The sequence below is a fragment of the Podarcis cretensis genome, assembly GCF_951804945.1.
Source record: "Podarcis cretensis genome assembly, chromosome: 4".
Classification (NCBI taxonomy): Eukaryota; Metazoa; Chordata; class Lepidosauria; order Squamata; family Lacertidae; genus Podarcis; species Podarcis cretensis.
The window spans coordinates 75,666,722-75,683,322 of record NC_137173.1 but is presented as its reverse complement, the minus strand read 5'-3'; the positions used below and the strand labels follow the sequence as shown (position 1 = coordinate 75,683,322).

Genomic DNA, 16,601 nt, shown 5'->3' with positions numbered 1-16,601 from the left:
GACGTATTTATTTATTTATTTATTTATTTATTTATTTATTTATTTATTTATACATGGGCACAATTCTACTCTATGATATGTGAGGTGGTTGTATATGGTGTCTGGAAACCAAGCCTTATGAGGAGCGGCTGAAGGAGCTGGGTATGTTCAGCTTGGAAAAGAGAAGACTGAGAGGAGATATGATAGCCATCTTCAAATATCTCAAGGGCTGTCACGTGGAAGAGAGGGACAAGCTTGTTTTCTCCTGTTCTGGAGGGTAGGACAAGAACCAATGGCTTCAAGTTACAAGAAAGGAGATTCTGACTAAACATCAAGAAGAACTTTCTGGCAGTAAGAGCTGTTTGACAGTGGAATGGACTCCTTCGGGAGGTTGTGGACTCTCCTTCCTTGGAGGTTTTTAAGCAGAGGTTGGGTGGCCACCTGTCTTGGATACTTTAGTTGAGATTCCTGCATTGCAGGGGATTGGATTAGATTACACTCAGAGTCCCTTCCAATTCTACAATTCTATGATTTTACGTGGGAGGTATTTTTGCACAAAGTACACAGCAAAACACACTGCAGGAAGCCACAACCATACATGATTCCCCAATGTGCATTTCCTAAGTAAGTGATTGATTGCAGGCTAAGAAACAGCTAGGGGCTAAATACTGAACTGCATACATGTTGAATTGAAGCAACTCTAACTGAAGGTGAGGGCAATGACAGAATCAATCTTTCTGTTATGCTGTTGAGGGTTCACATCTTAGATACATCTAAGACAGGGATGGAGTATCTCTGATCAGCAGATTTTGGAGGACTACAACTCCCATATTCACTGCCCATTGGCCATGCTGGCCGGAACTGATGGGACTTGGAACCCACCAACATCTAAGCAGGTGAGTGTTACCATAAATGTTAATGTTTGTCCAATGCGTCAACAGTGAAGCCAGAAGAATCTGTACTTGGATCTTCCAGAACATGTGAGAGGGATAGCTCAATTGGGAGAGCGTGAGACTTTTAATATGAGGGTCAGGGGTTGAAGCCTCACATTGGACAAAAGGTTCCTGTATTGCTGGGCTTGGACTAGATGACCTTGGTGGTCCCTTCCAGTTCTACAGTTCTATGATTCAAACCCATCACTTTAGCTGCTAGATTGTGATTACTCTGCCAGCCAATTTGAATTGCAGGACTGGCTTTCTAGCGGTCCTGGGAACTATAATGCAGAACCTAAATATCCTCGATTCTTCACATTTGTTTTTATTGGTCAGGAAAGGAAGTTAAGATGGCTGAATCTCATGGTATTTTCTTGGTTTCGCATTGGAAGCTGACCCGAGGCTAAAGTGCTAAGTTGGGATATGGGTAGCTGTTTAGAAAAGCAAACTGAAAGCCGCACAAAACCGAGATGGATATGGCTTAATTCACAGAAGGACGGACACTTTTTGATGGCTTAAGTGTGGAGAACAGGAAAGATCTGGAAATACTTGTATTCCATCATGCCTTTAAAAACAATGGTGTAAGAGGAAGAGATGGCTGGTAAATTCTGCATCCGATTGCTGAACTCCAGGAACATCCCTGGTTTGTCATGCGCATTGCTACTGCAGATTGCATCCTCAATGGCAGCACAATATTATATCCTTTTAAAAGGTAAAGGGACCCTTGACCATTAGGTCCAGTTGTGGACAACTCTGGAGTTGTGGCGCTCATCTCGCTTTATTGGCTGAGGAAGCCAGCGTACAGCTTCCAGGTCATGTGGCCAGCATGACTAAGCCGCTTCTGGCGAACCAGAGCAGTGCACGGAAACACCGTTTATCTTCCCACCGGAGTGGTACCTATTTATCTACTTGCACTTTGACATGCTTTAGAACTGCTAGGTTGGCAGGAGCAGGGACCGAGCAACAGGAGCTCACCGTGTTACGGGGATTCGAACTGCCGGCCTTCCGATCAGCAAGCCCTAGGCTCTGTGGTTTAACCCACAGCGCCACCCACACCCCATAATATACCCTTTGCAGGTGTATCTTTACAGGTATGATACCCTTTTAAATACCTGTAAATATCCAGCAGCAGTTCTGTGCCCCAGCTGCAGGAGAATGAACACTAAAGGCATGACACAGATCATGCTGGGATTTAGAACAACAACTGCTGTCCTCCTGGCCAGAAATATCTTACCAGTACGGTGTCTTTACCTCTAATGCCTTTCTAGCTCCCCCTCCTTTTTATTCTGAAGAGGGAGGAACTGATGTCAGTAATGGGTTATTGCCTAGCCTGCAATCACTAGAGTTTGTGTACCTGTGGAGAGAAGTAAAGGTACCCTCAAATAGTAAGTAAACCCCCTGAAAGGTGAGGCTGCAATTCCAGCGTACAAAGAGGTTAAGGAGTTTGGGCTTATTATATGTTCTGGCAGCAGGCAATATGTTGTGGGGTTTTTTTTTTGTTGTTGTTGAATTGTGACTCACTCTCCACAGAGCAACAGCTGAGCTGGATCCAATGAAGCTGAGTGTTGGAAGATTCAGACCAGGAAAAAAAAAAATAAAGTACTTATTCACACAGCACAAGGAAAACCAAGGAATTTGCTCACACAAGATATAGTTACAGCCACCAACTTGGATGGTTTTAAAAGAGGATTAGACAAATTTGTGGAGGATAAGGCTACCAACTCTGGTGGCTATAGTTTATCTCCACTTTCGGAGGCAGTGAGGTTTAAAGACTGTCTCAAGGCAAATTTTAAAAAATGTAGTATAAACGCCAACAATTGGGAAACGCTTGCGAGCGCCCCAATTGGAGAACAGCCTTTACCAAAGGTGTCATGGGCTCTGAAGACACTTGAACTCAGGATGAAAGGAAGAAACATGCTAAGAGGAAGGCACGCTTGGCAAATCCACACAGTGATCACCTCCCACCCGGAAACCAATGTCCCCACTGCAGAAGGACGTGTGGATCCAGAATTGGCCTCCACAGTCACTTGCGGACTCATTGTTAAAACCGTGTTTATGGAAGACAATCTTGCTCGGCTGCGAGTGATCGCCAAAGAAGTATCTGAATGCCTGTTGCTGGGAAGTATAAGTGCTCTTGTGCTCAGGTTTTGCTGCTGGGCTTCCGGTAGGCATCTGGTCAAACTACTGTGAGAACAGGATGCTGGACTAGATGGACCTTTGCCTGCCCATAAATATAACAATGTTAGTGGCGATATTAAAACCATATCTGGTAGAGAATTTTCCTTCTTCTCTTCTTTCACTCTGAAAAAAAAGGTCGCCTACTTCACTTGCCACATGGTAGTTACAGGGTGATGCATGGGCCAGAGGAAAGTTCTTAAGTACCCCTACCATGATAATCCTTCTCCAATGAAAGACCAGCACAAGTAGACTAGAATCACAGAATCGTAGAATTGGAAGGGACCCCAGGGGTCATCTAGTTCAACCCCCTGCAATGCAGGAATCTCAGCTAAAGCATCCATGGCAGAGAATCTTTAAAGCCCTAGTAGGAGTCTTTATAGGCCTAACTTGATACAAGAAGTAAAACAATCGTTCCTGGGAGCAATGAAAAAAATGGAATAAATACAAAAATCTTAAACACATGTCCCTCCCTTTTTGAAACTGGCCTTTTTTAAATTGTGCTCCAAGAAATGGTGGCTACAATGTCTCTCACTCCTAGAACCCCTTCAGATAAGCTGAAACCATACAGGCACCAGAGTAAGGTCATTTCACACATCACTTTCCTCAGGTGCACACTATTTTTTTTTTTAAATCAATTTTTATTAAAATTTTTAAACATAACCTCAGGTGCACACTAAAGGTAAAGGTAAAGGGACCCCTGACCATTAGGTCCAGTCGTGGATGACTCTGGGGTTGCGGCGCTCATCTTGCTTTATTGGCCGAGGGAGCTGGCGTACAGCTTCCGGGTCATGTGGCCAGCATGACTAAGCTGCTTCTGGTGAACCAGAGCAGCACACGGAAACGCTGTTTACCTTTCCGCCAGAGCAGTACCTATTTATCTACTTGCACTTTGACGTGCTTTCGAACTGCTAGGTTGGCAGGAGCAGGGACCGAGTAACAGAAGCTCACCCCATCGTGGGGATTTGAACCGCCAACCTTCTGATTGGCAAGTCCTGGGCTCTGTGGTTTAACCCACAGCGCCACCCAGGTCCCTCAGGTGCGCACTAAGATGTTCTAAAGATCCCTTTCCTAACCTCATGCCCTCTGGATATTTTGGAACACAACTCCCATCATTTTGGGCATTGGCCTTGCTGGCTGGGCTGGGTCTGGTGGGAATTGGAATGTGAAACAGCTGGAGGTCACCAGGTCGGGAGCAGCAGTTTTAAAGTGTACCCCTAAAAATGCATGAACACTGTGCAAGCAAAAAGCCCGGAACAAAACAAGTTTGCAAAGCTAGCATCATGATAGGGAACCAGGAGTCCTTGCAACTCACTGTTGAGAGCATTTTCAGTGGCAAAACAAAGTTTTGCTTCTCCATATTCTTCAGAGCGGCCAGCAGTAAACTGGTGGTGGGAACAGACTAGGTAGATTTTTTTTTGCAGGGGCAAAAATTCAGAAGCTGGTTTAACGAAGCCATTGGTTGAAAACAGACGCTGCGAATTCCCCCCTTACCCAAATATCACCGAAAGCTTCATCTCCGCCCTCCAAAAGCTTGGGGAGAGATGGAGTTATGCTGTCTGAAGGAGGAAGGCGTCCTCGGACTCAATGAGCGCAGGTCTGGGCGGGCTCGTTGGCCGGCGTGCTGCCCTGCTGGGGCAGATTAAGGCGCAAAGGGAGAGAGGGAGGAAGGCGCGCTTGGTGGCAGGAAGGAGAGCGCAGACTGAAGAGGCTGTTGCGCCCGCCGCCGCCGCCACAATAAAGCAAAACGCACGCGCAACGCGTCGGTTCCCTGCCTCCAGCTTGGAGCTGTCCAACGCTGCTGGTGCTGAAACAGCGCGCGGACCCAACCCCTGTGCGTCCAGTGACCAGAGCTAAAGAGGGAAGCCGGCCAGAATCGCCACTGTTCCGGGAAACGGGCGCCAGCAAGGCTGTGAGTTTCCAGAGAAGCGAAGTGAAGCGTTCCTGTTTAAAAAAGATTCCCGTCGCAGAAAAGGACTCGGAGCTGCCTTCATAGGACTAGCGTGGGAAAGCGCCCCTCGGGATGGATCTGACCGGACGCGCTCCCTTAGGGAGAGCTTGAAGGCTGCCCTTGGATATTTTTAATATTAGTATTATTAATCTCGCGGTTTCCCCACTTTGGTTTTGTTTCTCCTCTTCCTTCCTCGTTTCGAAGAGGCCATGTCCCCGCAGTCTGCGCACACCAAGAAAGAGCAGGTAGGAAACTTGGTAACTTTTCTGCAAAGTAGCCGCGACGGTGCATGAGCGCAAGGGAAACGGGACTTCCCTACTTGCTGGTGGAAGGCGTTAAATTGAGGGGCTCGGCTGTATTGCAAAAAGCGGTGTGGGTGTGGGTGTGGGTGTGGGTGTGGGTGTGGGTGTGGGTGTGGGTGTGGGTGTGTCGGAAATCCCAAGAGCGACAGGGTACTAGACTGGGGGCATCAAAGACGCGCCTGTGCTTTTTGATCTCAAAGAGAGGAACCACAACCCCCTGTAGTTCGCAGCATAACTATTATTATACGAACCGAGTAGGATACAGAACGCCCCTGAATCCTTCTTTATTTTCAGTGCTAGAGCTCAGATTTGAGACATCTGGAAGAAAACGGTGCCGTTGAGCACGTGCAAAGGGCTGGCATAGCGTAGAAGGGCTTCTGTGACTCCGTGGTGCTTTTTAAAATTTTTAGAAAGTAAACATCGGGGGCAAGTCTCTCCAACTATACCGAGTCCTTTTCCAGGCAAGGAGAGCATCTAAGCCCATACCTTGAAGGTGGCCAGAAATGTGCGCAGAACAAGCCAATTGCCTGACATTTTGATCCCTGTAAAGACCTTAACAGGATAGCAAAAGCCTAGAGCTGCTTTTCCTTTTAGCCGGTCTTACTCTTAGTCTCTCTCTGTAATCTTAATGCGCCAGGCACTGGGCTTGTCATGCAGAGCCCTGCTCTTCCTCGGCCTCCTATGTTGCACCGGGAAGCGGGTCGCTCCATCGCCACCCCTCCCTTCTCTCAGAGCTTAGCCTGGAATGGGGCTTGCTTCTAGCCTCCCATTTGCTTTGGAGAACATTCCAGGCTAAACAAATTCTCTTGCTAATTGTGCATGTGCCGCTGAAACGGATTTTTTTCCCTCTCGTGTTACTTTTTGGTTGACACTGGTTCCCTTTTGCATAAAGATTCACTGTAAAGTTTTGCTGAGAACAGAATTCAGGCAGAGGCAGTTCTGATGGGAAGGTGGGAAGGTTGCAGTGAATGGGATTGGAAGGGTTAACCTTCTTTCTTTAGCTGGGACCCCACTCCGCAACCAAAATCCTCCCAATGCACGACAATTAGGCTTTTAAAATGCCCAATTGACTCTAATTGAAACTTAACAACAACAAAAAAACCCTCCAAAAAACAAACCAAATCATTTCCTGGGAAGGGGAAGACAAGATGAGAAGACTATCTGGGTCAAATGGGGAACTATTGAGGATTGCTGGTCAGATTGCCCTACCTGCATTAAGGCAGGTAAAATGAATGGCAAGATGGCAGGAGAATTTAGTCTTCTTAAGAAACGTGTGTGGCACAAAGAACATTGTGGAGTTTGCAAAACTGCTTGGAGTATGTGTGTGTTTTCTTCTGTAGCTGTCCATGTTGACTTCTCCCAAAATGCATGTCTTCCTGCAACGTTTTCACCCACTGCCATTCTACCTTACAGATAGCTATTTTAGAAGTGCATGGGAAAAGGAAAATGATGGTTTTTCAGGAATGGGGATTTCATTTCCCTCCTGGATGCAGAATGTAATGCAGAGAAGGGGAACTTGTGGTCTTCCAGATGTTGCTGGACTTATGTCAGTCCCAGCCAGCATGGCCAGTGCCCATGTCTGTGAGTTCTGTTTTGTTACATTCTGTCATTGTACAGTGGTACCTCAGGTTACATACGCTTCAGGTTACTTACGCTTCAGGTTACAGACTCCGCTAACCCAGAAATAATACCTCTGTTCAGGATGAGAACAGAAATCATGCTCTGGCGGCACGGCGGCAGCGGAAGGCCCCATTAGATAAAGTGGTGCTTCAGTTTAAGAACAGTTTCAGGTTAAGAACGGACTTCCGGAATGAATTAAGTACTTAACCCGAGGTACCACTGTATAAGAAATTAAAGCCAAGGCAATGCTATTCCAATGAAGGAGCAGAACATCGCAAAACAAGGGCTAATCCCATTCACCATGGTTTCCATTGAGTTCTGTGGAACAAAAAAGCAGCAGGGGCATAATGGAAGAGAAGCAAAGCATTGTCCCAGGAAGTCTTGCCAGCAATATACTGGCCCTTTCTACAGTTGTCCCACCTGTCGAAAGGCCAAACCTTTCAATATGTATATATCTAAAGGTCCATTGTTTTTGAACTAGGAGTGAGGCTGTGGAAAGTGTCTGTGGCAGCCTTGAGAGGGCATTACCCTCACCCATCTTTGCTGCCTATGTCTTAGGAAGATGGCGGTGGCCTGGGTGAGGGTTGTGAGAGGAGGAGACAGAGAAATGGCTCTGGACTCCATCCTAGGTATCACAATTGTCATATTGACCATGTTTGGTTGAGGAAAGACTCTTTTCACCTGTCTTTCTGACATGGATAGTGGCAATAGCAGTTGCACCAATTCACTTCATTGCCGTTCACTGAAGATACTGCCCACATCAGCAGTTGTGGTACCCATCCTGTTTTTGGGGGAACAGAGTTGGTTGCTGCCAGCGGAGCTCTGAGGTGGGAGCTTTGAACTGCTTTGAAGTGAGTAGGAGGTGGGCAGATTTTCCTTCTTGCTTCCTCCCTCTCCCCATCCCCTTGGGCTTGACCTGGAGTGAAGGTGGGTTGAAGGTGGGTTGTCATGACCAGCCTTACTCCACAGTAAACAGAACGCCAGAGAAGACTGAGAATGAATGTCTCTGGCTGATGTGTCTTTGTCACCCTTTGGGAATTCTCGCATTACACACTTAAGGTTTAGGGAATACAACTAAAGATTTAGGGGGAGGGAATGCCTTTATAAGGGGACGCAGGTGGCGCTGTGGGTTAAAGCCTCAGCGCCTAGGGCTTGCCGATCGAAAGGTTGGCGGTTCGAATCCCTGCGGCGGGGTGCGCTCCCGCTGCTCGGTCCCAACGCCTGCCAACCTAGCAGTTCGAAAGCACCTCCGGGTGCAAGTAGATAAATAGGGACCGCTTACCAGCGGGAAGGTAAACGGCGTTTCCGTGTGCAGCTCTGGCTCTGGCTCTGGCTCTGGCCAGAGCAGCGATGTCACGCTGGCCACATGACCCGGAAGTGTCTCCGGACAGCGCTGGCCCCTGGCCTCTTAAGTGAGATGGGCGCACAACCCCAGAGACTGGCCCGTACGGGCAGGGGTACCTTTACCTTTACCTTTTATGCCTTTATTAAAAAAGCAGATGATGTGACTATAAATAGCCTTCCCTCTTCCTGACAAGACAGTGGGAGGCAACAAAAATGCACAAGTGTGCTTAGAACAGGCTTCCAAAAGTGCCCAATAATAGTTTTTGTACATGTAATAAAAAAAGTTACTATTTTGCAATGCTCTCTCTTTGACTAGAGAGAGGTTAGCTGCATAAAAGAAATGAGAAGGCACACCAGAGTTGGGGAACTTGTGGTCTTCCAGATACTTTTAGACCCTCAGCTCCCATCAGCATAGCCAGTGGTCAGGAATGATGGGAGTTGTAGTCAAGCAACACCTGGGGGACCAAAGCAGGGGCAGACTTTGGCCTCTCAAATTCCAGCAGTGCCCTGTGTGAGGCCAAAATTGTTCTGCTCAGTTCACTATGTCATGGTTCCGATGCCCTGCAGTGCCCCTAGGCTCAGCGCCCAGTGTGGCAGAACCAGTCGTGCTGCCCTAAATCCTCTTCTGACCAAAGCTTCCCCACTCTGCTTCCCCACACAATGGGGAACCATAGTCCCATAATCTTCACTTCTTCACTATGATCTGTCTCCAGCCGATGTTGCTAATTTGAGCCACTTTGTTAATATGTGAAAAAAGACCACCCTCTTCATTTTTGTCTGACGTTGAGATGCTTTATGGTGTCATTTCCTTATGCTTGGAGATTCAGGGACAATTCCCATGCTCTTTGTGCACATTCTTTTTCAGCATAGGCTCTCAGCCACAGTTTGGGAGTAGTTGACAACAAATACAGGCTTGGGTTTGAGTTTGCCATCACGTTGCTGATGGGAAATAGTGGTCTCTCCTGATGGAAAACGAGTCACAACACTGGTTCACATTCCACGCTTTGCATCCAGGCAAAAAAAAAATGTTCTTCCATGCATGCGTGAAGCATATGAACTTAGAAAGCTTACAGATCTATCCCAGCCTTTCCAATATCTAATTTCTGTAATGAGAGCTTCCCAAACTCATAACACTAGCCTAAAAGTCATTGGGTTGTAACTGACTAAATCTTCTCAGAGCAGAAATGTTGAAACCAGTGGGCTTGAATTTGTTGTGACGAACATTAAGTCCATTGATTTTGGTGGATACCTGTGTATAATTTAGTGGACATAACCCATGACATCTGAACTCAATGCCCTTACTTCATATTCTGATGGCTAGTTGTGGATATTCAGTGTGAAGAAAAGACAGTCCATGCGTGCTTGAAATCACTCTCATCTTTATTATTGCTCCATAGGAATTAGCATATACCCTGGAATTAAAACTAGGTTAAGTCAAAGTCACATACATATTGTGTCATTCTCAACAGTGTTGGCAATTGTGGAACTGAATTTGTACCAGAGCCAGTGAGAAATGAATACCGCTTAGGTCCTTGTGGTCTGCAATTTAAAGCAAAACATGTTTTACCTTTTTTCATCCCATGGTAGACAAAACTGCCAAGGGAGTTTTCACATTTAAGGCTGCAATCCTGTATCTACTCTTCTGGGAGTAAACACCACTGAACTCCATGGAACTTACTTCTGAGTAGAAATGTATAGGAGTGTCCTCGCATCAGTATGGCAGTATTCTACTGATCCATAACACCTTGTCAATTGTGTGCCGGATAATATTTCACACCTGTGCAAATGGCACACTCCTCCTTCTGTAGTGTGGAAGAGGCCACACTCTTAAGGGAAAAGAACCATACATTTTGCTTCTCTATAGTAAAACTAAAAGATGATCAGCAGGCTATCTTTAAGCTTTTGATAAGATTCCAAGGAACCCTAAGTTTCTCTGGGAAATGGCTGATGCAGAAGGTTAGCACAAACATGTGCTAACTTGCTGACTTTTAAGTTCTGCTGCACAGAAAAAAGCTTCTCATGATTTCCCTATTCCTCTTCACAAGCCAGTGGGAAAAATGCTTATTTCTCTGTGTGATCCTGGGATTCTCGGTGTGATCCATGAAACATGGGAACTATGACATCCTTGTAGTAAACAGACTGCAAAAAGGGAGCTCATTATTTCTAGAAATTGCTCGCAGCCAGACACATCTGCTGTGACTGAAAACCCACAATCTATCTTTTCTTATTGGTAGAAGTGTTTGCCCTGTCCCATCCTGTCCTAGTTTTTCCAGAGAGATTGTTAGTCCAATCCACCTGAGGAAGATCATCCTTTCCTATATATGAGGATCGCAACATTTAGACTGCAGCCCCATAGCACCTTATCGACAGCAAGTCCCTTTGAATACAGTGGGGCTTATTTTTGAGCAGGTACAATTGGTTTGCACTTTTCCAGTGGTCTATTTAAAAAAATAAAAAAACATTTTCAATTAAATAAAAGGGTGCTTCCATTTAATTGGATAGCACCACACACACACACACACACACACACACACACTTAGTTTTTCCTCATTTGCTCATCTCTCTCTCTTTTCCTGTTGTTTCCCATGTGCTAAAGTTTAGTTTGCATGCTCTGCAGGGCAGGGACCCAGTTTCCTGCACTCTGTAAAGTGCTGTGCACACTGATGGTGCAATAGCAAAACCAGTGAGTAACAAGGACCACCTTGAAAAGTGGCATTTTTATTTCTTTTTCTCAGATACAGGAGAAATGCCTCTTCTAAGGTGCTGCCTGCTATGATGTGTTTGCACCATCCAAAACTAAAGAAAGTATTGCTTCAGAAATTTTGGTTTCCCTGATATGCAAATATAATTTATAGGTGATTCAACTAGATGTCATGTGATGAATTGATTGGTCGTTCTTTAATCAGATTGCATTAAGGTCTGTGTGCCAAGGCTTGTTCCATATTCCCTCTTTTTCTATTGCCGTTTTAGCCATGCCCTGATACAATAGCGCTTCCTTGGTCTTGGATCTTGAATTTATGAATTTACACCACTGCCTGGCTACTCCTTTGTCTTCGTTTTGTCATTGGCTGAGGACATTTTTGTTCTCTGTGACATTGTCTGGCTATTTGTTCCTCTACTGTTGTTCACTTCCATACCATATATTGAAAGCACTCTTATTCCACTTTAACAGGCATGGCTTCCCCCCAAAGAATCCTGGGAATTACACACAGCTAAAGTTCCATGCAGGTGGCGCTGTGGTAAACCACAGAGCCTAGGACTTGCTGATCAGAAGGTCGGCAGTTCAAATCCCTGAGATGGGGTGAGCTCCCGTTGTTTGGTCCCTGCTCCTGCCAACCTTGCAGTTCGAAAGCACATCAAAGTGCAAGTAGATAAATAGGTACCACTCTGGCGGGAAGGTAAACGGCGTTTCCGTGCACTGCTCTGGTTCACCAGAAGTGGCTAAGTCATGCTGGCCACATGACCTGGAAGCTGTCTGCGGACAAACGCCAGCTCCCTTTGCCGATAGAGCGAGATAAGCGCCGCAACCCCAGAGTCCTCCGTGACTGGACCTAATATGGTCAGGGGTAATTTTACCTTTTTACCTAAAGTTCCCTGCACTCTTAACAAACTAAGATTCCCAGGATTCTCTGGGGGAAGCATTGTCTGTTAAGTGGTATAGAAGTGCTTTCAGTGTGTGGTGTGACCATTCCATGCATCATTTCCTCAGGCTACTGCTTTTTGTTGTTGTTTCATTGCTTTTAGCCAGCTTGCCTCTTCACCCCAAATTTGTAGCTTTCCCCTCTTGCTCTCTCCAGGCAGCACACAATACCTCCTGACTCCATTTCCCGCCCATTTCCTCATGCTTCATATTCACCTACCCTTCTTGAAGGTTCATCTTCCTCAGTACACTGTTCTGCACTCTTCCTTCATTCTTCTTCCCCCTGGGCTCTTTATTCCTCAGCTTCCCAACCTCCTAGTATTTCTTTCCATTTCCACAGCCTGTGTGAGATATTGGTTCCAGTCAAGCTGACATTTTTTCCTCCCCTCACAGAATTTGGACTGCAAACGGTTTTGCTTTCCCATGTAACTGAATGTTCCATGCCAGTCAGTGTCAGAGGCTTCTCTGATACAAGCACTACACAACGTAGATTTTTTTTTTTTTTACGTTTTGTGCTTCTCTCTATTTCCCCCCAGTCTCTTTGAATAGAAAACACAATACACAAAACTGCAACCACAAAATGTGAGGGAGGGAGGGAGAGAGAGACTACCTATCTCATATGAAAATGTGTATCTTGACCTCTGAAGCTGATAAGACATGATAATACTGGCAGAGAAAGTTCTTCTGAAATGAAAGGGATTGAGATTTTAGTTGAATAGGCATGGGCTGGAGAAGGATATTGACATAATGGGGTCAAGGCACCCCACACGGGCCCTCTGCAGTAGCATGTATGGATGAAATGTTCTTCCTCTGGTTCTCAAACCTTTCCATTTTATCCTGTCAGGTGGAATTTCAATGGAATTGTGACACTTGCCTTTTTCTGGCTTGTGCGCAATAATCGTTCTATTGAAGCAGATTTTGCGTGCATTCAGAACTTGCTGGCATCAACACCTGGCATCTGTGGACAGCTGTTGGAGCTGCATCACTCTGACAGGGTTCACTACGAACCCCTGCTCTACCTCCTGCCTTTATTCATTTTTTGGTCCAGTGCTCTAAGACAGGGGCGAGGAACCTGTAGCCCTTCAGATGCTGTTAAGACTCCAGCTCCCATCAGCCCCAACCAGCCTTGCTAATGGTCAGAGAAGATGGGAGTTGCAGTCCAACAGTGTCTAGAGGAAGGCCACAAGTTCTGCACTTCTGCTCTAAGGCATCATGAGAGATTAAAGCGGTGACCCTCAGGCACATGCCATAGCTGCAGTGTAAGCCTGTGAAGGCCCACCATCATAGCTGGGGGAAGGTCCATCAGAATGTGCTTTGGCCAGAGCCTCTTCAACCAGGAGCTGTCCTTGGGATATATAGGTCAAGGATGGGCTGGATAAAGGAGGCACATTTTGGCCCAGATGTGTTCCCAGCTTAACTCATCTAGCTGGACCTCAATGTCTCCCTCCCTCCTTCAAGCCTTCAGTACCACATATAACTTAACCAATTAACAGTGTGTACCTATTGGAGTTCACTTCGTTTAGTGGTCTGCCTGCAAATACACTAGCTTGAGCAATGTGAACCAATTGTACTAAAGATCCCTGTGTTGGGCCCAAAGGGAAACCTTCACAATGGGGGGAAGGGAGGCATCTCTAAATAAGTTCCTTTATCCTAAAAAGCCCTTTATCTGCCATCTTCATGAAGGATAAAATTATCAATGCTTCCTAACCATGATAGCTATGTTCTGCCTCCATCGTCAGAGGCAGTAATGCTTCTGAACAGCAGCTGCTGGAAACCACAGGAGGGGCAGAGCGGCAGAAGGAGGGTGCTCTAGTGCTCAGGTCCTGCTTGCAGATTCTCAGACTTCCCTTTCCTCCAGAAGAAGAGTTTGGATTTGATATCCCGCTTTATCACTACCCAAAGGAGTCTCAAAGCGGCTAACAATCTCCTTTCCCTCCCTCCTCCACAACAAACACTCTGTGAGGTGAGAGACTGAGTGGGGCTGAGAGACTTCAAAGAAGTGTGACCAGCCCAAGGTCACCCAGCAGCTGCATGTGGAGGAGCGGGGAATCGAACCCGGTTCACCAGATTACGAGTCTACCGCTCTTAACCACTACACCACACTGGCCCATACAACACAGAGTTGCTCATTCTACTGTGTTTCCCTTTGTCCATGACTCCATTAAGGATTCACTGCCATTTGATGAACCAGTGGTCAGAGATGAAGATGGGGAGTCTCTGAAAGAAACACAGGAATTTGGGCAAAACCATCATTTATCTCAGGGAAGACCTTACTTGGAAAATAAATACAACCCAGGTGGTTAAGAAAGCCCAACAGAGACTCCATCTCCTCAGAGTATTGTGGAAGAACAATGTCAATCAACATTTGCATCACGGTGTGGTACGCTGGTTTGACATCATCTGATAGGAAGTGCCTACAGAGGGTGGTGAATACAGCACAAGATATTATGGGCTGTCCCGTGAATCCACAGGATGAAATAGCAGAAGAACGTTGCCTCAGGAGAGTGAGGAAAATTATCAGGGATGATTCACACCCTGGCCGGCACTTTCTTGATCTCCTGCCCTCAGGCAGAAGATATAGAAGCATAATTAGTCGCACCAACAGGGTAAAGAACAGCTTCTATCCATGGGCTGTTAGGCTGCTGAATGAAAAGATAGCAACAGGGCAACTGACTTTCGGGTTTGGTGGGTGTGCGTCAGTAAACGAGGGGAATTAAGACTAAGAGAGCTGAGTGGCGGGTGCTCGTGTAATCTTACTGTATACAAGTTGCACAAGTGACAATAAAGTATTTCAATTCAATTTCAATTTAAACAGCTGTGATGAGACGCAGCCAATTTAAATGCAAACAGGCCAAAGTTATATCGTCCTTCATGATGATCACTCCCAGGAACTGACCCGCCCCACCTGTGGCAGGACAAGAATTCAGTGTTAGAAAGCAACCAGTTCTGCTCTGCAGCAGGGAGATTCAGTGTGGCATGAAAACTAATGTTGAGAAGTTTGCTTCGAACCCTGCCATAATGTGGAACTGCTTCAGAGGAGCTATGGCCTCCCTTAGTTCACTCAGCGTCAGCGGATGTCAAGTCAGATGGTTTAATATCTTTTGCTTTGGAAACTAAAGGATTCTTGGCAACTTAGAGGTACTGAAAATTGGGGAGGGGTTGGATTTGCCAGGTGAAAACCTTGAGAGATTTCTAAAAATGCTCTTGAGGAGAAACAGAAGGGTGACAACCAGTGCCACACACTGGACTGGTTGTAAGTAGGAAAGGGGGCAGCTGGGGGCTGACTGAGAGCAGAATGAGATAGGTGGGGCAGCACCCCATTTGCCCCAATGGACCAACCTTTGCTGTCTCAGGGTAATTCATACTGAACACCAAAGGACTTATTTCTCAGCAGAAATGTATAGGATTTGACTGTGTGAATGAAGATATGAAATAGAAGTTATAGTGGCTCTTCTAAAACATTAATTATGGTTACCAGATTTTTTTCAATGAATCCAGGGACACTTTTTTTGTTTTGTTTTGAAGCTGAGGAGCAACAGGGAGTCAGTAGTGAGGATGGTGAGGCAAAAGACCCTGGGCCCAAGCACACATGCGTATTGTATAAAGGTGCAAAGCCCTTCTTTCGCACCCTGTGAAACATAAATGTGCAGAGTTTTTAAAAAACAGCAACGGTGCGCCGCCCACTCATGACCCCTGAGCCTCCCCCGATGTCTTTCCCCCTTCCCTCTTTGTTTTGACTGATTGGGGGAGGCTTGGGAATCACGGGCGGCTGGCCACTGCCCAGTTTTTTTAAAAAATCTGCGCATTTATGTTTCACAGGGTACGAAAGAAGGGTTTTGCACCTTGCCTGGCAGAGAAACTGCATGCCTTGAGCCCCTCCTGGGCAATGGCCACCCACTCGCAACTCTCAAGCCTCCCTGATCTGTCAAAACAGAAGGGGAAGGGGGAAGGAGATCTGTACAGCCGGACATCCCTGTTTCCCCTTCAGCAGTGGCTCCTGAAGCCAGCCAGAGCCAACTGCGCTACCAGGCTGGCTCCAGGCTGCTGAGACTGCCGCTGCCATGTTTCCCGGGAACAGATTTGCAAATCTGGGGACTGTCCCCGGTAACTGGGGACTTCTGGTAACCCTAAATTAAGCTGCAATCTTTATCCAAAGTGGGGTCCCTTTGATTTAAAATTCGGCGCCCCCATGTCTCATCTTCTGCTGAATTCATTACGTCATAGTTACAATGTCCCGTGGCGCCTCCTAGGGTCAGCACCCAGTCTTGCTGCCTAAAACCCACCTCTGCTTTGGGTCCCTTCCCTTCTCCATTAGCCATTCTGTTTTTATCTACTATGGTTTTATTCCATGAGCTGTAACCTGTAAGATCAAAAAGGGTATGGAAGACGCAAAAGGTGTGTAGTGGAGCACTCTGTTAATTTTCTTAATTTGAGGCCATATGCTCTTATACTCCCTCCATGATAAATATAAATGAATAAATATAAATAAATTAAAAGAGGATCAGAAAGCACGTTTGATTTGAACATCTTTGTTTATACTACAATACAAATAAGGAGAAGAATTCACATGGAAGTATCACTTCCATATAGCAATGCACATTATATCACCAGAAGACAATAGTATTAAAAAAGGGTAGATTAAATTAAATTACTTTTTT

The 16,601-nt window shown here is 46.1% G+C and overlaps 1 protein-coding gene across 2 annotated transcripts in view; it reads left to right on the top strand.

The window, feature by feature from the left end:
• Window positions 1–4,763: 4,763 nt before the first annotated feature.
• Window positions 4,764–16,601, top strand: part of CNGA3 (cyclic nucleotide gated channel subunit alpha 3) — a 35,972-nt gene continuing 24,134 nt past the window's right edge. For both annotated transcript variants that reach the window (XM_079972663.1, XM_079972662.1), the window contains exon 1: window positions 4,764–5,282. The gene's annotated coding sequence lies outside the window, so the exon portion shown is untranslated. The remainder of the gene's footprint in view (window positions 5,283–16,601) is intronic.